This window comes from Desmodus rotundus, chromosome 4, assembly GCF_022682495.2.
Source record: "Desmodus rotundus isolate HL8 chromosome 4, HLdesRot8A.1, whole genome shotgun sequence".
Lineage (NCBI taxonomy): Eukaryota > Metazoa > Chordata > Mammalia > Chiroptera > Phyllostomidae > Desmodus > Desmodus rotundus.
The window spans coordinates 100,409,141-100,433,155 of NC_071390.1; the positions used below are offsets into that span (position 1 = coordinate 100,409,141).

Sequence of the window (24,015 nt, forward strand, 5' to 3'; positions counted from 1 at the left end):
ACAGAGGTGAAGTCACTTGCTTAAGGTCACACAACAGAACTGAAGCAGACCGTGTGGCTGCAGTCTAACCCCTGCCCTGTTCATTGTGGAATCCGGCATGCATCTCACAGTGTGGGCCCCAGTGGTGGTCTTCAATTTACAGCTTTATCAAAGGAAAAGGCACACCCATCCAAACTCTTCATGTTGTCAACTCCTTATGACTTACCATGTGGAGAATTGCAACTAGGCCATGTATTTCCTTCATGTTACTGAAAGATATTGATGCTGGCATTTCCATATAGTATTGTCACACGTGTTCCCCTGAAAGCTCCTGAGTGCTCTATCAGGTTTGGGAAAGCAACAATGTATTCTCTCTCCCATTCCACTATTCAGCACCCTCACCTCCGCAAGAAGAGCTGCAAATTACGCCTGCTATTCGAACGGTTTTTATGTTTAGTTTTAGGGCTTTCACCTATTGCAAATTAACAGTAAAATGTCCTTACTTGAGGAGAGTAGCTCATCCACCTCAAGTTTATTTGGCTGTTTTCTAATTACTGTTGAAGACAGTAGAAGACAGTGGTAGGCAGAATCACATCTTAATCCCCAGAACCTGTTATTTTAGTACATGAGGAAGGGGAATTAAGGTTGTGGATGGGATTAAGGTGGTTAATCAGGTGATATTAAAATACGGAGATAATTCTGGGTTTTCTGGGTGGACCCAGTTGTAAGCACAGGGGCCCTTGATAAGTGCAGAAGGGAAGAAGAGTCCAATCAGGAGAGTTGGCATCACTTGAGAAACTCCAACGGCCATTGCTGGCTTGAAGATGGAAGGAGCGACGAGCCAAGGAATAAAGCACAGTCTCTAGAGCTGGGAAAGTCCAGGAAGTGTGTTCTCCCCTGGATCCCAGGAAGAAATGCAGCTATGCTGACACTTTGATTTTAGCCCAGTGAGATCTGCTTTGTACTCTGACCTCCGGAGCTGTAAGGAAATAAATTTGTTTTGTTTTAAGCCACAAAATTTGTGGTAAGTCATTACAGCAGCAACAGGAAACTGGTACAGAGAGTTACTAGAACAGTCTAGGTTTTGATTTGTTCCTATGCCAGCCCTGGGAAAGGGCTACCTAATCTCCCGATACATTGTTACGGACACATCAGGCATAGCAAGTGTTTACATTTTGAGGCTGTTTTAGTTTACATATAAAATTAACTGCTTTGGGCAAGGGTGTGAAGGGGAGTTAACTTTTAGTAATTCTATACATTCTTATAACTAGCAAATATTTAAAATGACAGTACCAAGATTTCAGCAAAAAAACAGTCTTATTGATTCTGGAGCAAGTGGAGCTGCGTCAGCCTTTTTCATCAGAGTTGCCTGACAGAAATGTGGTTCTGCGTCCCGCGCACGGAGTGGTGGTCATAACCTTGCATTTGTTTGGGATAAGTGATAGCCTAAATACAGTAGTGGAGATTATCACTTGAGTTTTGACTTCAGATTCCCTTTAAATTTTTTTAGCCTTTTATGTGCTCTGCTTGCCTAACAATATTCTTATGAATTCTCTGAAAGCAAGGGCACAAGGGCTTCCCAAACTGGAATGAATTAAACAAATAAAAGGGGTTATCATTCATGGGGTCATCTGTAGGAAGTACCTAGGGGACTATAGGCCCCCAGAGTAGACTATATCTTGGAATGGAAGTGTCAATTATGCAAATTAAAAATTAGAAGAAATGCTGTCAGGCATGGAGGGTTTTTTTTCCTTAAGAAATCCTCCAAAAGCAATATTACATTGTAATTCGTAGACAACTTCCTTCAGTTAAAGGCCTCCTGTTGGTACAATGTAGAAAGAGCAAGGAATAAAATCAGTACGATGTACCAGAGTAAGAAATAAAATCTTGGGAATCTTCTTGTCTTGAGAAATAAAATGCAGGATAATGTAAGATTTTTAAAAAATAACTTTAAGGAAATATGGTGGCAAATTAGCTGGATCATGTAAATATACGTCTAGCAGTTTCGGGGGGCGGGGGTGGAATAGGCTCTCTTATGTAGAAGTATAAAAATAATAAAAACTTAAAATCATGGGATAAGGTATTTTCATATCTGCAGTTCTTTAAATATCCCCTCTTTAGAGCTGGAATTGCTTTGTTAGTTTAGGGGGAAACACAGCGTCCAACAGAAGTATCGCCTGCTATGTGGTTGGTAGGGTAATCGTATGGATGTAATAAATTTTAGTTTTAACTTGAACATTTCACCTAAAATGTCATATGGTGTGCTTGAGTGTGATATTGTTATGTTACAGAATTACATGCTTATGATTTTGTAATAAAAAAGGTGTTATTTGTGCTGGACTCTATACATAAAATGATCAATTTCCTCTTATAAATATGAAGGTGTAGAAAAAAATCAAATGATGTGAGTGAAGGAAAGTTTTGATCTGTGTTCTAAAATGCTTTTGTCTAGAAAGTTCTCAAGACGTGGCTCTGTGGGTGTAATGGCCTACGTGACTGCCTCGCTTGCTTGCATTTTATCCTCATCAAGCAAGTATTGGTTCAGAGCTTGCTTTTCCCTGCCAGTATCTCTCCAGCAGAAGGAGGATGTCATGGCTATATACATGGTCAAGTAAGTGCCTTCCCTAGTCATCTCCCAGCTGTCATTAGTAAGTTAATGGCTCATGTTTTCTGTTGCATCTTTGTTAGTACGGATCAGAGCTCCAGAGCTGCTCTCTCCTGGGTGAACTGGCAAAATAGTTTCTGAGCTTGCAGAGGCCAGACCTGGGACCAGTTGCTGACCTGCCCCCAGGATGTAACCATCTATAAGAACCCATAGCAGTGGATTTCATACCAGAATATTCCCCCAGCCACTGGGCAAGCTACTGTTCTCACAAAGTTCTCAAGATAGGTTGCCTTGGACTTTATACATGTGTTGACTCCATCAGATACCCGCACTGCACAGATGGCTGAAACAGACTCCAAGCCCTCCTTAATTCCTTCTGAAATTGATTAATGCATTCAACACAACTTTTTCGAGCACTTGCTTTGTGCTAGACATAATTTTTGACCCTAGGGATCCAGTGAACCGTGGTCAAGGTTTCTACCCTGATGGAGATTGTTTGAGTTTCTGTGTTCAGAGGGGGAAAGGTGTTGAAAAGGGAGGTTGAGCAGATGATAAGTAAGTAAAACCAATAAACAAGGTAAGTGCAGATTTGGACTTTGAAGGCAATGTGGTGGCACAGTGGAGTGACTGGGACACCTGCAAGAGCACCAGCAGGAGAGGTTTGTTGGAAGAGGTCAGACTTGCGCTAAGATGTGAAGGAAGGAGCCAGCAGAGGGAACAGAATGTGCATCTGCCTGGGGAGGGAAAGTGCTTGCTCACACAGGGAAAGCGGGGGAGGCCAGTCTGGCTGCAGCATCTGGGCAGGAGAGAGTGGCGTGAGAAGGAGAGACAGTGGGCAGGCCCAGGGTGGGTAGCGCTTGCAGACTTTTTAGCAGTGTGTGTCTCAATTCCAAATGCAATGAGAAGGCATTGTGAAGTGATCCGCGAAGGAGAGGGATATGATCTGAGTTATATTTATCACAACTGTGTAGCTTAGCTGCTGGGCAGAGGGGAGTAGAAAGGGACAAGAAGAGAAGCAAGGAGATCAATTACGAAGCTATTGGCAACATTTGTCATGAGAGGTGGTGTGACCTGGAGTAGAGTAGTGGTATTGGAGGTGGAGAGCAATGGACGGATTTGAGAGGTTTGGAGATAGAATCAACAAAACTTATGGAGACAGGTTTGGACGGGTGACGAGAGAACAGGTAAATCAGACAGGACTCCTAGTGTTTTGGTGGGTGATGGGCTTGTAGGGAATGGAGTTCTTTTGGCCGTTGGTTAGTTCGAGTTGCCTGTTAGTCATCTGATGGACATACATGTGAAATGGCCAGCTGTGGCTGAGAGACCTACGTTCAGGCACAAGGTCAGGGCCAGAGCTGTGTCAGCATAGAAGTGGTTATGTAAGGTTAGGGAAATCTAGAATCACCTAGGGAGATTTTGTAGGCAGAGCAGGGAAATAGGGATCAGACCCTGAGGAATAACAGAATTAAAAGATCCGGTGGGAGAACCAGTGAGGAGGCCAGAAGAGCCTGTTGCAGATGCAAAACAGAATCTTGTGTTTAAAGCAGGGTGGAGTCCTCAGTTCTGTTGTAAGTTCTTGAGTACTGATGAGAACACAGTGTTCACTGGGTTTTGCTCTGTGGAGGATTCCCGTGTTTAGAGAAATGATTTAAAGCACAAGTGATCTGATCTCCAGCCTCCCCTGTAGGCTGCTTTCCTCACTCCCTCCCTTCTGCATTCCACTCACAGGGCTAGGTGTTCCCTCTTTGTTCCAGAGTCCTTTGGCCTTTCTCTGTCACTGGACTACCATATTACAATATGACCTTTCTGTTGAAATTATGTTCCTTCTAGACTGAGCTTCTTGAGAACAAAAGTTATACTTTTTTGAGTATTCTGTACCACGATACAGATACTAAATACATGTTTCTGAATTAATGAATTGAGCGTTCTCAAATACTAGTTTTTCTGTTTGTATTACATCTATATACCTTCTTAGGAGACACACGTGAACACCTATGGGAATCACTTCTTACGTGTTTCAGAAACTTTCTCTCTCCCCGTCTCTGCATTCTTTCGGTGAAGTCACTCAGGTACTCGGTGCATTTCACCATGTTTGAGACTCGATTCGCCCCACCGCGTGCTTTATCGTAAAGGCCTGGCAGCGACTGACCCTAGCAACCTCAAAAGGTTCTTGTTAGCAACTTTTCCTCTTTTTTCTTCCCTTGGTAGTTATTTCCCCACCAAGGCTGTGTGGAAGTGTTTTTTTCTTCTACACTACTATCCCTTTGTTTTCCACTTCGTTATCCTGCTGTCGCAACACCCCAATTATATCAGTTGCTGTGGAGATACTAAACGTATTGCTAATAGCGGAGGTTACTCCTTTAGGTGGAAGAATAGAAGCAAGAGGAGGATTTTAGTCTTGTTTTTGTGCAGTTGTTTCCTAGTAACAAAAATAACTAAGTGGTACTAGAGAGTGGGGTGCAGAAATGCTATGTGGCCAGCTTATGTGTTTAGAAAGGAATGGTTTTCTTAAAGAAAGTTTTAGTTTAAGCTTCTGGTCCTATTAGAGATTAATTCCTTCTCTTAATAATTTAATATTGATTCCTTTATATCCTTTGTTTAATAGGATGTTGCCACATAGAGAGAAAATGTTTTGTGGACTTCATCTTTTAAAATTCATTTCTTAAAACCTTTTTAAAAAATTTTACTAAAGGAGACATTGTTCATCTGATATTTATTTCCTGAAACCTTGCAGTTTTTCATGGACTTTATTATAATTAAGGTGATTATGTGTCCTAGTTATATATCCCAGTGAATACCTGTTGTCCTGGTATAATTATTAGTAAGGATGTTAAATTTTATGTCACCCTAATTAAAAACCACATTCAATAGAAAACTGAGGGAATTAAATATTTTTTTGTTTTAATCCATGTAACTTTTATATAGAGATGTATATGGATATAAGTGAATTATATACATACATACATACGTATACACATAAGCGTATATATACTTTTTCTTTTGCTCTTTCCAACTAAACTTATAGTTTAGCACTTGCGAAATGTCTTGACACTGTAGAAGGATATAGGTATGGACTTGTTGTTGTAAGCAAGTCAAAAGAACTTCCGTCCTCCTGATCTCTTCATGATATATTTTTACTAAGACGCATTTCACTGTAATAATGCCCGACCTGCTCCGCCTAAATGGGCAGAAGCCTATTTTCAGGGCAGCAATAAGGTGCAGATGTTCGCTGTTTTGATTCGAAACAACTTCCCATATCTCTGGTTTGAGGTTCCTCTGCCCCATATGCTTGCTCCCCTCTCATTCACGTCAGATTCCCCCCGCGTGTGGAATGGGCTCATATCCTAGACTGTTCCCTGGTCTCATCTCTCTGTTAGCAGCTCAGTTACTGATGTACCTGAAAGTAGAACAGCAGCCACTGGATAAGGGAGGGAGGTCTTTTAAATTCTTGGACATCTTGAAGAGTAAGAAATGCCATTTTGACACTCAGTCTTTCATGTAAAAAATACGCACATTCCTTCTCCAACCCATTCCCCTTTATATAAAGTTTATTATTGTAAAATCTCTAAAAATCATACTAAATATTTATAATTGATAAAGATTTTGGAGAAAATTGGCAGGTTATGCTCTGGGACCAAGGGGCACCTAAAGTGGTTTCAAAGGAAAATAAGAGTTAGTGAATTGCTAGTAATGGAGACCCTCCCTTGAGGTTAATCTCTCGAACATAGTCCTGACACACCCTTCAGTGTGTCAGGAGAACACGAGTTGGTGAAGAGGAAGGGCTTGGCAAGAACCAGCGAGCACGGGTTTCTGGTGACGCTGGTGTACTCTCGTGCACGACCAGACACTGGCCTGCCCCTTGGAGCCCGCCACCGAGTATGGGAGACATCCAATTCAAACCAGAAAACAAGTTCTTAACTACACCGTGCAAAGGGGATGAGATCTGAGAGAGGAAAAGAGGGGAGACCTATGTTAGACAGTGGTCAGAAAAGGGCCCCTTTGAGGAAACAACATTCATCTTGAGGAATGAAGGGTGAGAAGATGTGGTTGGAATCCAAGCAAAAACCCATGCTCTTGGAGGTGTACCAAGGTGAGACTAGGTGAAGTTTTGGTCATGGTAATTTAACCAATTGGCAAATGTAAAGCTCCCTGTGGATTCTACTGTCAGTGTCTCTCAACCTTTTTTTTTTTTCCTTTCCATCTTTGCTTTTCTAGACAGGTTTTTCCTAGCCGCTGCCCTCCCCACCCAAAATTTGGCCCACAAACCCTTTTTATTCACCCTAAGAGCAGTGATTTTTGCTATTAAGAATGCACACTCTTTTCAGTTGTCGTCTGCGGGGCTCGTTTTGGGACAATCAGAAATAGGCTTTTATTGGTTTAATCTAGTGTCCTTGGATCTTCAGCTGGAATTTAAGTTGCCTGAGGCTTCAGACCATCTCTAGCAGGAACAACAATAAATAGATGCCACTTACATGACACTTAAAAAAAGTCTTCCAAAAGGTTGGGAGGGATGGAATAAAAATGTTGGAAGTAGACTATGAAAAATCCTTAAGTAGTTTAGTTAGTGTAATTTTGTATTTAGATGAAGAAACTAAGATTACTAGGAAAGTCCAGATACATCCATCTCTCTAATTCAATTTGGTGCTGTTTCCAGGACCAGGAAGAAGGAGCTTGCCGAGGGGAGGCGTTTTGGGTGTGCTGGATGTCTGAAAGATGTGGACGTGCACACAGCTGCAGGCCTAGGAGGATTAGTTAGGCCCACGCTTCCCACACTTTCTGAGGCGTGGCGACAGCCGTGACCAGGAATACAGAGGACGACTCTGATTAGTAATTGTTCCCGTGTTTCAGCAGCAGCACATTTTCTGAAAAGATAACTGTAGGAATCAAGAAGAACGTAAACTAAACTAGTAACTTTTAAGAGAAGGAGATTAAGGGGGTGATATAACTACTTTATCACCGAGATTCTTGTCATTAAAGTTGACATACGTGTCTAAAGGACATGGGTTTATTAAGGGTAATTAATGTTACGTATTTTAGGTTGGGTGGAATGCAGGAATATACAGGGTCCGGCACAAATAACGCCCCTCTTTTTTATTACAAAATCATAAGCGTGTACGTAATTCTGTAACATAATAATATCACACTCAAGCATATCATATGACATGTTAGGTGAAATGTTTGAATTAAAACTGTAAATTATTGCACCCATATTATACCAACCACACTCAAACAGGCCTTACTTCTGCGGACTCTGTATTTGAAGGACGCTCTAATCTGTATCTTTGTCTATCTCTGTGTTAGTATGTGTGTGAGAGAGAAATTTAGGTGAAGCTCGTTTGCTTGTTTGGCAAACAGTGATGGAAACTGGCGTAAAGTGTACCTGTCTTAATGAACTGTCTTCTCTTTTTCAATTGTGCCTCAGTGGATTTTAGAGGTGGGCTCAGACTGTCGAACAGACAAATTTCGCAGCGATTGCTTCCTTTTATTGTTTCTTCCTCGACTGCTAGTCACATGTACTGCAGACCTTCATTTTTTCCCCAGTAGTCTTTATCCAGTGGTGTAATGTAAGCCTATATTATTCCCCTCTTTTAATCTTTCTTTTTTTGTTGTTTTATTTTTCTTCTTAACAAGTCAATCGCCTTTAGTAGGAGAGCATGGGGCAGGAAAATTATGAAACAATAGCTGGAAGGCTGAAATTTATAAAAGTCCTTTCTAAATGGCTTAATTTAAAACAAATAAAGGTAATTAACGTATGGCGTTAGTGCCTACATGTCATTTCTAGGGTTTTTGGTGTGTGTGTTGCCCCATTCACACAGGCCGTTGAGCCCTTGCCTCACTCTGCCGGCCTCAGTAAGGAAAATGAGGCTGGGTTTCTTGTTTGTTTTAAATGATGTACTTGAACCTTACCTCCAGAATGCTATTTGTAAAATAGCCTTAGGGTTGCATACATACTTTTTTAGATACCTAGTTAATTAGCTATTTTGGAATTCTGAGGTTCCTGTGATCCCTTCCAACACAAAACTAAAAAAGAGGAAAATATTAACAAAATGCTGTTTTTGAATCACTTGTCCTCAAAATCAGCTTTGTTCATTTAAGTGAGATTAGATTATATTCTAAAGAGAAATTTGCTTTGACTCCTTAAACATAACCAGAATTTAATAAATATTGCTGTCTGATAAGCCAGCTGTATTATTAACTGTTTGTTTATAAACCACAAGTGTTACTAATAGTTTCTAAATATTGTGTCTGAAAACAGAAGTGGGAAAGTAGTATAGCGTCAGCTGTGAGTTGCCCTGGACACAGTTGCCAGTGAGAAACAGAAGGAGCAGAGGGTGTGACCACAGCAGAGGGAGATCGGAGGTGGAGCACTGAGGTCCAGAGTCCTCGGGATCCACATCCGTTTTAAGGCTGCTTTTACAGGAAGAGGCTCCAAGATCCCGGACCTTTTGGGTTAAGGCTGAAGAATAAAATTAGTGTGCAGTGACACTGCTTTATAGAAGGTGTCCAGGGTGACCACCCAGGTTGCATGTGTAATTATGAACTGTAGATGTAATCCACAAAAGCCTTAAGAAGGCTGTTTGAAATTGAGATGTTTTAATTTAAAATCACAGTGTAAAACTCACGTGGAATTTTGCAAATGGCAGAAGAACATCTTTTGGGACCTGGCTGTTATTTCTGTAGTCAAATTTCTGTCTTACTGGCAGACGCATTTCCTGCAAGCTTCATTTTCTCAGCTGATAGCAAGGCTCTTGGTAGCAGGGTTCCTTGAGGCACACAGCTTGGGCACCTATCCCTTAGGGGGCTCCATGAAAGTGAGTCTTTGGCTACAAGAATATTCTTAAGGGATGCCATCAAGATGTCATTTTGGAAGCAAAGCAAGTCTTAGGTATAGTTTCATCAGGGTACAACTTTGAAAATGGCACATTACAGATTCATGCTAAGCCCCCTGCCTATATATGTTACGCTGCACACTGAACAAAACCTTTAATTTCTGCAGGCAAAAGGTGTGCCCTGCCATGTTGGCACATAGAGTGTCACTTCATGTCTGCTGGAATGAATGTGTGTGTGGAGAGTGACAGCCTGTGGTGGCGAGGATGGGGTTACAAATCTGAACACGCCACAGCTCAGAAGGGCGTGCTGCCTTGATCACAGATTTTCATCAACATTAAACAGTGTTTAGAATGTTCTTTACATTTAGGAGCCTTAAGTGCTTTTGAGCTGTAAGGCAAATTTAGATCAATGGTTGTGCTTGAGCAAATTTTCATTGTTCTTCAAGCTGCTGAGCACCGTGCTGCCATTAATGTTCTGCCATTGATGTTTGAGTGTCGCTTAACAGCTTAAATCACAATATTTGGAGTATTTCTTATTTTTATTTTTGAAAAAATTATTACGATCTTAAATATGAGTGTGTTTATATGTAATTCGGAGGAGTACTTTTTTTGTAAATTAATCAGTCTTGATTTTTGGAGCAGTTTTAGGTTTACAGAAAAATGGAGCAGAAAGTGTGGAGTCCCTGTCTGCCATGTCCCTCCTCCCCCAGTTTCCCGTCATTGACATCTTGCATCAGTGTGGTACATTTGCCACAGGTGATGGGCCGATATTGATACATTATTACTAGATAAATTCCTTAGTTGGTGTCAGGGCTCACTCTGTTGTAGATTCTCTTGGTTTTGACAAACGTGTGGCGTTCATCCACCGTTACAGCACCACATATGGAATGGTTTCACCACCTTAAAAATCCCCGGTGCCGCCTCTAGTCGTCCCTCCCTTCCCCTGGCACACTGATAATTTTCACTGTCTCTTCTAGTGTTGCCTTTTCCAGAATGCCACATAGTTGGAATCATACGTCTGTAGCCTTTTTAGATTATTTTTTTAAATTAGCAGTTTGCATTAACAGTTCCCTCATGTCTTTTTGTGGCTTGTGATAGCTCATTTCTTTTTATCACTAAACATTCTGTTGTATAATGTATCATGGTTTGTTTATTAATTCACCCTTTGAAGGACATCGTGGCTGCCGCCAGTTTTGGCAGTTGTGAGTAAACTTGCTGTAACATCTCTGTGCAGGTGTTTGTGTTAGCACGTTTTAAACTCCTTTGGGTTAAATACCAAGAGGCATGATTGCTGGATCGTATAGTGAAAATACATTGTTTCATGGTAAACTTCCAGCCTGTCCTTAGGTTTACAGAAAATTTGATCAGAAAGTGTGGAGAGTTTTTGTATGCCTTTGGCTGTGTCATTTAGCATTGCCACGAGCAGTAAATAGGAGTTTCGGTTGCTCTACATCCTCACCAGCACGTGGTGTTGTCACTGTTCCAGATTTTGGCTGTGCTATTAGATATACTGCTACCGAGTTTTAATTTGCATTTCCCTGTGTCATATGTGTGAAGCCTCTTTTCATATGCTTGTTTGCCACCTGTATATCTTCTTTAATGAGGTCTGTTCAGGCCTTTGCCCCATTTATTAATTGGGTGTTTGTTTTCCTGTGGTTACATTTTGAGACTTCTTTGTATATTTTGGATCATAGTCCAGATGTGTCTTTTGCAAATATTTTCTCCCAGTCTGTTGCTTGTCTTACTCTCGCGAAGTTGCCATTCACAGAGCACAGGTTCAATTTTCGTGGAGTCCAGTTTATCACTTACTTCTTTCATGGATTGTATTTTTGGTGTTATATCTATAATAAAGTCACCTCCATACCCAAGGTCAATTAGTGTTCTGCTACACTATCTTCTAGAAGTTTTGGAGGTTTTCACTGTACATTTAGGCCTATGATCTATTTTTAGATTTTTGTAAAGGGTGTAAGATCTGTGTCTAGATTCTTCTCCTCCCTTTCCCCGTCCTTGTCCTTCTCGTCTTCTTCCTTCCTCATGTGTGGCCAGTTCCCGTGCCATTTATTGAGAAGGCTGTCTTTGCTCCATGGCATTTTTGTTGCTCCTTTGTCAACAATCAGTTAACTTTCTCTATGGGGATCTATTCTGGGCGCTCTGTTCTGTTCCATGGACTCGTTTGTCTATTCTTTCACAAACACTAGACTGCCTTGATTACTGTAGCTTTAAACAATATTAAGTCTGAAGCTAGTTAATGTTCTGACTTTAGTCTTTCTCAAAATTTAGTTGACTATTCTCGGTCTTTGCCTCCTCATACGAACTTTAGAATCATTTTATCAGTGCTTTAAGGTAACTTGCTGGGATTTTGGTTGGGATTGCATTGGCGCTCGTTCAAGTTGGAAAGAACTGACGTCTTGACAATATTGAGTCTTCTGTACATGAACACAGAATATCTCTTCTTGCTCTTTTTGATGTCTTTTATCGGAGTCTTATGGTTTTCCTCATTAACCTTGTATCCTGCAGTCTTGCCATACTTGCTAATTAGTTTTGAGTGTTTTTTTTTTTTTTTGATCAGTTATTTCAGGTTTTCCCTATAGATGACCATGTATTCTGTGTAAAAATGTCTTCATTTCTAATCTGTATACTTTTTCCTTCATCTTCTTATCATAAATTACCTCAGATTTTCAGTTTCATATTAAAAAGCAGTGGAGAGGGAACATCCTTGCCTTGTTCTTGATTTTGGTGGTAAAGCTTTTAGAGTCTCAGCGTTATGTATGATAATAGCTTTAGGTTTTTTGTTTTTGTTTTTTTGTAGTATATGTTTTTATCAAGTTGTGTAAGTTCCCCCCTACTTTTTCTAGTTGACTAAGAGTTTTTATCTTGAGTGGATGCTGAATTTTGTGAAATGCTTTTTCTGCATCTATTGATATGATCATGTGATTTTTCTTCCCTAGCCCATTGATGTGATAGATTACAATAATTTATTTTCAAATGTGTAACCAGCTTTGCATATTTAGTATAAATCTCACTTAGTCATGGTATATAATTCTTTTCATACATCATTGGATTCAGTTGATATTTTGTTGAGGATTTTTCCATCTGTGTTCATGAGAGAGAGTAGTCTGTAGCTTTCTTGTAATAGTTTTGTCTGGCTTGGTATTAGGGTAATGCTGGCTTGGTAGAATGAATTAGGAGATATTTTCCCTGCTTCTATCTTCTGAAAGAGATTATAGAGAATAGGTATCATTTCTTCCTTAAATGTTGGTAGAATTCATGAGTAAACCCATTTGGACCTGGTGCTTTCTATTTTGGAAGCTTATTAATTATTGATTAAATTTCTTTAATAGCTGTAGGCCTATTCAGATGGTTTGTTTCTGGTGTGAGTTTTGGCAGATTGTATCTTTGAAGTAATTGGTCCATTTCATCCATATTTCCAAATTTGTGGACAGAGTTGTTCATAGTATTCCTTTATTATCCTTTTAACATCCATGGGATCTGTAGTGATGTCCTCTCTTTTGTTTCTGATATTAGTAGTTTGCACTCTCTTTCTTTTTTTCTTACTTAGCTTACCTAGAGGCCCATTGATTTTATTGATCTTTTCAAAGAACCAGCTTTTGGTTTCATTGATTTTTCTCTATTGATTTTCTGTTTTCAATTTCATTGATTTGTGCTGTAATTTTGTGTTATTATATTTATTTTGGATTTAATTTGTTCTTCATTTTTTAGTTTCCTAAGGTAGACACCTAGGTTATTGATTTTAGACTTTCTTTTCTGTAATATGCATTCACTGCTATAAATTGTCCTCAAGCACTGCTTTTGCTTCATCCATAAATTTTAAAAAGTTATGTTTTTATTTTTATTTATTTCAAATTATTTTTAACATTTTCTTGAGATTTCTTCCTTGCCCTGTGTGTGTTAATTAAGAGTATGTAATCTCCAACTATCGTATTTTGGAGTTTTCCAGCTATCTTTCTGTTTTACTGATTTCTAGTTTAATTCCATTGTGGTTTGACAGGAGACATTGTATGATTTCCATTCTTCTAAATTTATTAATGTGTGTTTTATGGCCTGGAACATGGTCTATCTTGGTGAATTTTATTTTTTTTTAAGATTTCATTTATTTATTTTTAGAAAGAGCGGAAGGGCAGGGGAAAGAGAGGGAGAGAAACATCAGTTTGTGAGAGAAACATCAGTCGCCTCCTGCACCCCCCACCTAGGGACCTGGCATGTGCCCTGACCAGGAATTGGACGGGTGACATTTCAGATGCCCAACCCACTGAGCCACACTAGTCAGGACTCTGGGTGAATTTTCTTATGAGTTTGAGAAGAATGTTTATTCTGCTATTTTGGGATGAAGTAGTCTATAGATGTCCATTAAATCTAGTTGATTGATTGTATTGTTCTATATCTTTACTGATTTTCCGCTTGTTGGATCTGCTGAAGTGATTTTTTTAAGTTTCACAATTAGCAACATCAGAATTCAGATTAAAACCAGATTTCCTAATTGTAATAAAATATTCTTTGCCAGTGCTCTTTTCCCCCATAAAGCCCCTTTACTTCTTGTTTTCATCATATTTCCCACTGCTCTCAATCAGAGCAGCTCACCAAGTAATGCATTATTACAGTTTAACCAAGGTACCATGAAAAGCGAAAAACGAATGTGCCTCTTCTCACTGGAGAGAATACACCTGCTTGAATTTGCTTTACACATTTTTGTTTGTACAGAAATGTGGGATTATTTACTCTCTGTAAACCTTTCTGTGAGGATGAATAAGAATTATTCTTTAATCTTCCCTATAACAAGCTCTACACATTAGGGAATTGGTGGAGGACCTCAAGGGTTCTTTTTCCCCATGCTGCCAAAGCTCACCCTTCTCTTAAAGGTACCATATTCTGAGATCATGGTGGTATCTCAGTATCCAAAGCCTGTGGCTTGTACTCCGAAAGCAAAAGAGTAGCATGGTTATTAATAATGGTATTCAAAGTGCTTACTCCTTAAACTGTTCCTTCCTGTGTCCTCAGGTGTAGCAGGTGACTGGCTTATTAACATGGTCAGAATCACTATCCATTTGGTGACAGACCTTTAGAGCCGGAATGATGCCTCGTGTTCCACCAGCAGGACCTCAGGGTTCAATCTTGCTACTCACCTCTGACGCCTGTCCCTAAAATGTGTTTTTCATCTCAGGCATTTGGGTACTTTGCTTCATCTTCCTTCTTTTTGCTCAAGGTTCAGTTGCACAAACTTCAACTTGTCGGCCCTTACTTCACTTCCTTCTTTCTTCTTCCTCTTTTTCAGTAATTCTTGGTATTTTAATTGTTCCTTTATTTGGACACCAAATAGCTCTTTGGGGTCCTGAGAGTTTATTTCTTGACTGTCATTTTGTTCTCTAAACATTGTACCTCATCCAAGACTTAAAAGACGAAAGATGCTACTTTGTGAAATAGAAAGTAATGTAAATATGCCAATATGTAATGTGCTTTGAGTTTCTTAGAAGAAATCTTGGAAGCCTGGGGTGAGGATGTCTGATATGGGTAGTAACAGACAAGGAAAGCCAAATAAATTCTTAAGAGTTAAAGTATGTATAGATTTTTCATTTTCTAAAACAAGTGTCTCACAAGAGAAGCAAACTGCTGGTAACTAGTGAGGAGGCTCGAGTCAGCAACCTCTTAGAAATCTTAAGACAATGAAAGATTAGGAGAGAGAAAAATTTTTTTAAACTGATGTAATGTATTACAGAACTAAGAGACCTGGATGGCTGGGAATCTAAAGGAAACTTCTAAGCAAGAGCTGAAGACTTAGCATGAGTTTACTCAGGTGTGAACTAGTCTGCACATTCTGTTAACTCGATCACTTATATACACGACAGGGTCCTTTAGGGTTATAACGCTTATGTATATATATCCTGAAGAGTAACCCTGTCTTCCAACAGATATCCTCTCTCCCTGACCAGAGGTGAGCTCTCTCTGGGAGCCCTATTTCTAATAATACCCCTCCCAAATTTGTTTCTATTTTAATTCATATTTATCCATCTCTACTTTCATTTTTCTAGAGTGTTTTATTTTCAAAGAGAATTTTGTTTGAGCAAGAGTAATAATCATAGTAAATATGTACACTTTTACTTTAATTTTATGTACTATATAATTACGCTGTGTTTACCCGGCGAGGCTAACCTTTTAGCTACCTGGTGCTGCCTCACCACACATGGCATCTTGCTGGAAAGAAAACTTTTAAGTTTTCAGGACAGAGTATTCTTATTTGCTCACCCCACGCATAGTGACCAAAATTAAAAATTGAGGTTTACTATTTTTATCCTTAGTACATAATTTAAACAGACTATGTACTTGTCGCAATAAACCTTTTTTAGAGACTGTTAATGTAGTAGCTGATATTTGGAAATTTGTCTTGGGAGTTTTTAACTCATCTTTTCTCTAACTTTGTAGTGCCAATAAGAATTCATGTTTATTTTAGAAAATTTTAAACCTGGAAGCAAAAGGAAAATTTAAGTCATCTGTATATCTGTCACCTGTGAATATTTTGCATTGTCTTTCCAGCATGTTTGTGCTTATACATGCAGCTTTTAAGAAAACAAGAAAAATATGTTCATGCACATACTCTTTGTACTCGTGACTGTATCATGAAGTTGTCACTCTCTGCCAAACAGGGCAAAGAAGCGTTTCCCTGTTCCTTGCACCCCTCACCACGGTTTATTTAAGTGGTCCGCAAGTTTTGGGCACGGTCATTTCCAGTTTTTCAGTGTTTTTAACAGTGTCAGAGACTCAGAGCCCTGTGTTCACATTCTTAGGGTGCTTATAAAATATTAGGAATGTATTTTACAGCAGCTCTGGAGAGCAGCTTGATGATTTTGTTTTCAATATGTAAGACATAAAATCCACTTTTTTGATTTGGCTTTCTTTGGTCACCAGCAAAATTAACCACTTTCTCAGTTTCAACGTAAAGGTATAAAGGGATTATTTCCTGTTGTAGCAGAAGGTCTGAACGCCTTGTCCGAAATTAAATAATTACTTAAGTTTCACTATTATGGTAGTATGTGACCTCCACGTCATTCCTTATTTTCACTGTGAGGGGTTTCAGGAGCGTGGATGTCACAGTAACAGCTTTGCGTCAGGAAGGAAAGAACGAGGCTGGCCGTTGTGTCTTCATGGAAGACCCAACAGAAAAACTGTAGAAAGCAGAGGCTGCAGGCACGGGGCTTTCTAATCTGTTGTTCAACCTTCCTTCCTGGGCTTTAAAAAAAATCCTATTTCTAGGATGTTTTGAATGCAGCCTGTATTAGGCAGAGGAAAGTACAGAGTGCCCTTTCAAGATATTTTAAATTTAAGAATCTGTAATTAGAAAACACTGTGCAAGCTGATGATACCGTTTCACTGTTAAAGCACCCACCTAAATTAGTGGGATTATTCTACCATGCACCCACTTTTTAATGCTTTTTTTTGAAAAGGGCACACATTTTAAGCCTGACTAGGTGAAAGTCACATTTAGCTATGTAATTGAATAAAATGTATGAGCTGATGACATTATTAATGTCATTAATGCCATGTTATAATCAGTTACAGTTGTCCACAGACTGAAGTTACGGACCAAGGGCAACTGTCTGCTTTTCTTTCATCAGACTTAGGCTTCCCACCTAAGAAATCAGATGTTGCTGTTTTACGAGCTGCTTTAACTTTCAGCTTCTCCCAGTCTGACTCTTGGCTTGTGTCCATATGGCTGTGTGCAGGTACATGAAAACCACTGGACCCTCGGGATGTGTCTCCTCGACAAATCTGTTAGCCTAGTTCTCGCTCAATCAGGTATTTCTCTCAGCCAGAAATTTTTAATCTTTTCATCTCATGTCACACATAAACTAATTACTAACATTCTGCGGCACTCCAAAAAATACATATTTTTGCCCATCTGACAAAAAAAATAGGTATCACTTTGATTCATTCACACCAGATGGCTATTGTTGTACTGGCTATTGGCATTAAAAAAAAAAAATTGACAATCTAAGGGAAAAGAGGTCAGTAGCCCCGGCTAGATAGTCAGGTATTGCATGTTTAAAAAATTCAACACTAGTTGAAAATTGCTGCGCTGAGCTAATTTCGCTTGACTTTATAAATGGGTGATTAAATTGATCATTATGAGGGAGTCACTCCAGTTGGCAGGTACACAGCTAAGCCCAGTGAGGTCACTGGTGGGTGTTCACACTGCAGCAGCTGCTGCAGACAGGGCAGGCACAGCGTGGGGCCACCTGCAGGCCCCCTGTGTGAGCACCTTTGATACCATGAGCCACGTGACCCCTTCGGTTCCTGTGACTGAATATGAGTGCACATTATTTCCTAATCACCTCTGTGCTGTAGAAATGTCTTAATATTGGGGACCTCTGAAGGGTGTAAAAGAGGAGGGTAAAGTTTTAGAAAGACTGCTTTGGAAAATTGGGGTGGCGGTTAACAAAGAGATTACTGTAATCCAGGGAAATAGGGTGGTGGCTGGAAGTAGGGTCAGGTTAGTGGGGATGTAAGTGAGGTCAAGAGGGAGGGTAGTAGCTGGAGTAAGGTTCCAAGTGAAATGAGAGAAACATCCTCCAAGGGTGGGGTGGTCTTTCCAAAGCACTGCGCATGTCCCACTGAGAGTGTTGCAGGTAAGTGAAGTAGAAAGCTAAGCTGCTGACCTCTTATTATGGGCCGTACCGGAACATGGCATTTTTGACCAGTAGAGGTTTATTTTACTTCTATACTGCATTTCAGATGCACTTTTGGCCTTTTACTTTCATAACAGCTTTATTGAGATATAATCACCTACCATAAATATCATCCTGTAAAGAGGACAATTCACTGGTTTTTAGTATATTTACAGAGTTCTGTAACCATCTCCACGGTCTAATTTGAGAACATTGACATCGCCCCCAAGAAGAAACCCACTGCCATTCACTCCCTATTTGCCTCCACCCCCCAGACCCTGGCAACCACTAACCTCCTTCCTGTCTCTGTGGATTTGCCTGTGTGCACGTGTCACATACACGGAATCGTACAACATGTGCTCTTTGGAAACCGGCTTCCTTCTTTTAGCATAATGTTGTCAGGGTTTGTTTATGTTGAAGCATGTATCACCACTTCGCTCCTTTTCATTGCCAAATATTTTTTATTTATAGATGCGCCACATTTTGTTTACCATTCAGCAGTCGGTGCACATTTGGACTGTTCCCACTTTGTGGCTGTCAGATAATGCTGCAGTGAACATTTTCGCACAAGTCTTTGTGTGGACTAATGTTTTCATTTTTCTTGGGTCCGTACCTAGGACTGACACATTCATTCCTGAGCCTCTTCCAGCAGTTGAATATTTTTGGTGAAAGTGGCATCTCAACTGAAAACCACCTTCTGGCTGCAGACAGGTGTATGTCCCGTGATTGTTAGGTGGTCAAAAGACACAGAGATCAACCACCGTGTGTGGGACTGCAGCTGGGTAGCTGGTCCCGGGGCGTGCCCGTAGGACGTTTACACTGTGGTTCTCTGGACTGGAGACCTGGGCTGCGGCCGTGGGTGTATACTTGCGCCCGCATTTCAGTTACCGTCTTAACTAAAACAGCATTTCCTCAGACAGACTCCTGCACTGTTTGCTCTAATTCAGCCACATTAGCTGTGCTCTGATTTTCACTGACTTCTCTAGGAGACATTATCACAATTTTTTGTTAACCTATTGGTTTGTTCCTGTGCGAGAACCTGAGTATCATGAGGGAAGGGAATCTGCTCCACCTCTGAACAGGGTCTGTCGTGTATTAAGGAAATACCCATAAATGAATGGTCCAGTTGCTTTCCTGCTCCGGAGATGCTGGTACCTGTTAGAGCCAGTGTTTTCCTGGGGACAGTATCAGACAGCTCTTGACTTTACCTCTACCCCCGGAAACCAACAAAACATTATAAGAAAGCATCATTCTTATTTAACTCTTATTTCTTCCGCCTTTTACAGCTGTCGTCCTCTGCCCTGCACTGCTCTTTGCAGGGAGGATCCGCTGCGAGATTGGGATTGGTGACTGCTGTGAGGACCAGCGTGGGATTGCTGGGCACCATCTGCACACAGTAGGCCTGGTGTCTCCTGGAACTGTATCGTAAGTATAATTTCCATCGACAGGAGGTTGGCTGCCTCCCAGTTGTCCTGCGACTTCTCCGCTGGCTTCTCTTTCCAGTTAAGACATTCATTTCATAAATGCCTCAACAATGAGAATTTCTATTTTACTATCAGAAAAGAGTTAGATGGCAAGCTGTTTCAGGTGAGAGGATGCTTCCTCATTCACTGGATTGTTGTCTTAAATGCCAGCAAGAGAAATAGTGGTAACATCAAAACACCAAACCTCATTCCATCACTGCTGAGAGACAGCACTCAGTCGCTGCGCCAGTGACGCACTAGGAAAAGTTTATGGCACCAAAAACCTTCAAAGAAACATCAGTCAGCTCTGCCCCTATTTGGCAACGTTACTACAATTATTATTAGCGATGTTATTCCGCTTTCTAGTTGTTTAAACCAAGGTTACAGCGGGGTGGGAGTTGCACCTCTTCTGTCCCCATTGAGGAGGAAGGAGGTTTTCTCTGTTGTGATTGACGTGATGCAAGTCAGCTCACTGTCTGTACTAATTTGAATTTAATTTCAGTGACAATTTTATTCTTGAAAATAAAGATAGCAGTTGCATTTTTAATACAAAGTAGTTTCTCTTTTTTCTCTACATATATGAGAACCTTAGGACCGGGGCTCATTCGACTCTTAGGATAGCTATTCTTTTTCGCCATTACTTGTTACTGTGGTGTTTGCCTAAAAAGACTTCAGCTGTAAGATGGACCCCAAGGCCATGTAATCCAAATTTAATTAAAAATAAGTTTTTATGAATATTTGAGTCACTATTTAATATAGCATTCTGTAGGGTTATTTGCTTTCTGTAAAATTCAAAATAATTCTAGGAATGTTCCTGGGCTTCTAATGTCTATACTGGGCTGACACTGTTACTGAACAGCCACACGGGGCTCTGCTGCCCACTGCCCGCAAATTCCAGAGGCAGAGGTTTGGTGGAAAAGGAAAGGAGTTGTTTATTTAAAGGCTATACAATTTGGAAGAATAACAGGCTTCCGCCTCAAAATCTATTCCCTTCAAAACACCCAAAGGCAAATAACCCTTCCACCTCTTGCCAGCTCTGTTCAAGGATGCTCCTGGAATCTCTTCTCCTGTTAAAAATACTGTCCTTTGGGATATGCAGGTGGCTGCAGCATGATTTTCCAGGCAGCCTGGCTGGTTCCTGGTCACAGCCTGGTTTCAGGCACCTCTCTCGAGTCTGTGGGTGCCTGGCCGGGCAGGGCTGTGCAACAGCGGCTGCTGCCAGTGCTTTGTGCCCAGGGCGGGGTATGGGGCTTATAGCCTGGTACGCGGTCTGCAGTGCCTGCTGGCCCAGGAACACCATGGCCCCCAAGCCCCAGCAGGGCTAGTGAGGAGAAAGGAAAGAGAGCAAGCTTTCACACGTGCTCCATTTTAAATCCTTCACCCCCAAGACCCACGCTCCGCGGGAGTGTCCGTTTTGTTAGCCAGTTTGGGCTAATGTCCACCATGCACATCAGCCCCACGCTTGTCCTTGCCTCTCCTCCCCGCACCATGATCCGGAAGCAGGTAGGAGGGCTTTCTAGCCGCCCACGGCGGGGCGTCACCTTGTTACACGTGTGTTGTGACCTTTTCATCCCTGTGCAGGTTCTGTGCAAACTGTGTCATGGGCTGCGTTCGTTGTTTACTTTTCCCCAGGGACATGGAAGCCTATCAAGCCCTAGCTCTGGTTTCAATGTTGGGCTGCCTTCTGCACTTCCCAGCCTCTCTCGGGGTCCTTCTCTTCTCGGGGAAAGCAGGCTCTTTTACCAGCTGCTGCTTCAATGGAAGCCAAAGGAAGGGTCCTGGAACCCTTCCTGTCTCTGGGAAAGTGCCGCCTCTCTGCAGGGTGGGGGTTCCCCTGCTCCTCAGCAATCTGGCCAAGAACCCTCTGTTACAATACTGGGAATGACAGCTACTTCTAAATGTGTGACCCCAGTGATATCTCTCTCTTTGCCTGGTTGTCTCTCCCAGTGAAGCCGGGTAAAGAAAAGAATTCATTTATTCAACACATACTGAACAATTTCTGTGTGTGAACACTTTTTTTCAGTCTTGCAAAGAGGGCAATGAACAAAACAAAATCCTTGCTTTCATGGAGCTTTAAAAAACTCCCATGTGTCTTCAGCAAACAAACGGGAAAAGGGAGGTACAGAGAACTTGGCTCACTCTCAGGTGTCTTGGGGAAAACCCCTTGAAGACGGCCGCCCAGCTCAAGATGAAAAGAAGGTTATTGGAACCTGATTTAGAAAATAACCTTGTGCTCTACTTTAATCATTGCAAAAATATAGACGCTTATTAAAACAACAAACAGAAAGATGCCAAGTTGATGTTACCGTGGCTTAGAAAAGAAAGAGGAGGTACTTTTCAAGTATACTCCTTGAGTACATTTTTGTCAGGTGTACAGATTCTGTCCAGATTCTGCCCAAATTCTGCCTCTAACATCCCCTCCCAGCCTCGTTGTCAGAGTCTAATGCATCATTCCAGTTTCTCTGTGCACAGACAAGCACCTATGAATATGAATTAATATGTGCCCCCTTCATAAAGATAACAAACTATACTTCTCTACAATATGTGTTTTTCTCCTAGTGGATGTAGGAGGTTTTAACACATCAGTACCAGGAGAGCTTCCTTGTTCTTTTTTATTTTTCCTCAACGGTTACAGAGTAGTCCATTGTATGGATGTACCACAATTTAAATAGTGACCCATTGATAGACATTTGGGCTGTGGCCAATCCTGTGCTCTTAAGCAACGCTGCAGTAAATAACTCTGTGCGTAGGTTGTTCTGCACGTATGCAACGATACCATGTATGCAAATGATATTTGCCAATTTGTACAGTTGGCAAAGTAGAATTGCTGATCATAAAGTGTATGTATAATTTTGGTAGATATTGTCAAATCGCCTCCCAGAGAGGGTTTTTCTTATTCTGACCACTGACTGCTAGGAACTTGTGAGGTGAACTGTCACCAGGGTCTGGAATTTTTGCTAATTCGGTGGGCTAAAGGGTGTCTCAGAATAGTTTCAGTGTAGGAATATTATTTGTTCAGAACTTTCAGTGTATTTTTTTCAAAGGAATAAAATGCTCAGAAACCTAAACAGCACTAGAATTCGGCTGTTTTTATTATATAAGTGGACTATTAAAGGCCATCCGAAATCTTCTGTTATGTAATTTAAAATAATCCTTGTTCAGGTTAAAAATGCTACATTTTAAATACTGAAAACACACAGGATGAAAGTGCTTCTCAGGCTCGTGATGTACCTGGGCGACCTGCTAAGAGTAAGTCCTTTCTCCTGTAGTTCGGTGCTGTATTCTGTAGCTGAGTGAAACAGGACGGTGTACAAAAGTGAGTCACCACAGCAGGCCTAGACTGCCGTCCCTACCCGGGCCTGCTCGCAGGGTTGGCCTCGGCTGGCCTCTGGGATTTGAGCTTTGAGGAGGGTTTCCATCACGATGTCACTGTGCCTGACCTGTCTGTGCAAACCATGGTGGTGTATGGGAATACCTGCTCACCTTCTGGGAGGAATTTGGGGACATGCCCGGTAGCAGGTGTCTGTGTGAGCAACCCCAATAAAAACCCCAGGCACTGAGTCACTAATGAGCTTCCCTGGTAGACAATATCTCACAGGTGTTGTCACACTCATTGTTGGGGAGCTGAGTCTGACCTATGGGACACCCCTGGGGAAGGAGCCTTGAAAGCTGGCTGCTGGTCGCTTCTGGAGTGTGCTCCATGTGCCCTTTTTCTTGGCTGATTTTACTGTGTATCCTTTTGTTGTAACAAATCATAGCGGTGAAGAAACTATGTGCTAGGTCCCGTGAGTCCTCCTAGTGAGTCACTGATCGGGAAGTGGTCTTGGAAACTCTGAAACAATCACCTTTGCAAAGATTTTTTTTTAATTTTTATCGTTATTCAATTACAGTTATATGCCTTTTCTCCCCATCCCTCCACCCCACCCCAGCTGAACCCACCTCCCTCCCCCACCTCCACCCTCCCCCTTGATTTTGTCCATGTGTCCTTTATAGTAGCTCCTGTAATCCCCTCTCCTCACTGTCCCCTCCCCACTCCCCCCTGGCTATTGTTAGATTGTTCTTAACTTCAATGTCTCTGGTTATATTTTGTTTGCTTTTTTCTTCTGTTGATTATAATACTCTGTCTCTCTGCAGTGTTAGTGGTGACACAAATATTTTCTGCATGCAATTAATTGACCTTTGGCATTATATTTGACTCGCAGTCTGTGTTCTGTTGTAAAATGTGTAATCATGAGATTTCTGAACAGGGATTTAGCATTTACATCTACAAACGGAGGCAACAGGAAGGCTGCCGGGCACGGAATGGTTTTAGGTTTAGTGATGAATCCACACCTGGTCCTTGGGTCCTCCCGACGTCCATGTTTAGGCTTAAAAGTTTCTGGCCTTAATTTTCTATACTGTGATCATTAGCTAAGTGGTTTATTCAGATTCCTTTGGATTCACAGCCACGGGATTTTAGTCAT

The 24,015-nt window shown here is 41.1% G+C and overlaps 1 protein-coding gene across 4 annotated transcripts in view; it reads left to right on the plus strand.

The window, feature by feature from the left end:
- SGMS2 (sphingomyelin synthase 2) overlaps positions 1–24,015 on the plus strand; it is an 82,553-nt gene that overhangs the window by 7,427 nt on the left and 51,111 nt on the right. For all 4 annotated transcript variants that reach the window (XM_053922693.1, XM_053922694.2, XM_053922696.1 and 1 more), the window contains exon 2: positions 19,376–19,514. The gene's annotated coding sequence lies outside the window, so the exon portion shown is untranslated. The remainder of the gene's footprint in view (positions 1–19,375; positions 19,515–24,015) is intronic.